Source organism: Mus pahari, chromosome 20, assembly GCF_900095145.1.
Source record: "Mus pahari chromosome 20, PAHARI_EIJ_v1.1, whole genome shotgun sequence".
Taxonomy (NCBI): Eukaryota; Metazoa; Chordata; class Mammalia; order Rodentia; family Muridae; genus Mus; species Mus pahari.
The window spans coordinates 37,464,243-37,465,772 of NC_034609.1; positions in this window are offsets into that span (position 1 = coordinate 37,464,243).

Consider the following 1,530-nt stretch of genomic DNA (forward strand, 5'->3'; position numbering starts at 1 on the left):
GCCCTCTCCCTCCTGGGCATAACCATTGCCTGTCACCTGCATCATCTGTTTCTGCCTAAGCTCTAAACCCCATCTCCCATCTCTAGCTAATCACTGTGCTTCCAGAGAGCTATCGTCTCATTCGCTGCCCACTTATTGCCAACATTATTACCCCAAAATGCAGTTCTGGTCATTCTGGTCCCTCCTTTTTGTATTTGAAGCTTTTGATGGTTCCCATCACCTCCATAATAATAATAATAATAATAATAATATCATAATTCAGAGACCATCCCCAAATATTGCTGTCTTCGGCTTCCTCTGCAGGGACTGCAGCGCACAGAACCGATGAGCGGCCTCTGAAGATCCCCTTCACGTGTTACCTTTGTCTGGGCTCAGGAGGCCTGGAACCTTCTTGGACTGCAGAACTAGCTCACATAGCCCCGTCTTCCTGAGAATTCCTACAACCCCACAGGATGAGTGGATAGTTCCATCCTCCGGGGTTCCACAGAGGCACCTGCTTACCTTGGCTAAATCGTTCATGGAACATATTTGACTCTGGACCAATCATGAGCTACGCTTAGGAAAACAGGGTTAGATAAAAGCACCACGGCTCCTCCTGCGCACCTGAAGTTTAAGTTGGGCACAGGAAGCAGACATTGTCAAAAGAAATCGTATTATAGTTACAAACTAACACACAGTTTAACCGTGAAGAATCCAGCCTTGTAGTTGGTGAACTTTGCACAAGAAAGTGATACTCCGGATGATTCTGGATTAGGAATTAACTCTAATAAAGGTGGTGGGCTGAGCATACAAAGTCAAGGGCACGGTAGGTGCAGAGTTCTGAGTTAATTTGGAGGACGGAATGATTTTTTTTTTTTCCAGGTGAACCAAAGTGTTAAAACAGAGGCACGGGAGCAATAGGAGGAGGAAAGACTGACTGTCCTGGGGTCAATTTGCCATACTCCTGAGATCACTGTGGCCTAACAGCCTCTCTCACTGGGACTGAGATCTTCACCATCTCTGAGATCTCAAGGATGAGAGTTGCCTAAATGGACACAATGCACCCTGGCTGAGAAATTGGATCTCTGAAATCGCACAAGGCAACTCCTACCTCGCCTTTTAAGACAGCACAAATGAACCTCCCCCCCCCCTTATTTTTTTAAGAATCAGAATTATTATGTGATGGACATGATTGGATTGCATCTGCAATTTTGTTATTTTATTATTATTATTATTATTATTATTATTATTATTAGAGACAGGGTCTCACTATGTAGCCCTGGCCACCCTGGAACTCACTATGTAGACCAGTCTACCCTCAGATTCACAAGAAATTCATCTGTCTCTGCCTCCTGGGTGCTGGAATTTTGAAATTAAAGGTGTTGCGCGCGCGCAGGCAGGCACACACACACACACACACACACACACACACACAATTTTAAATTCTTGTTTAGGCTTTTAAAGACAGTTGCAAAACAAAAGGCAGGTGTGGGGAGGGGAGGGAGGAAGGGAGGGAGAGAGGGGAGGGGAGAGAGAGGGAGGAAGGGAGGG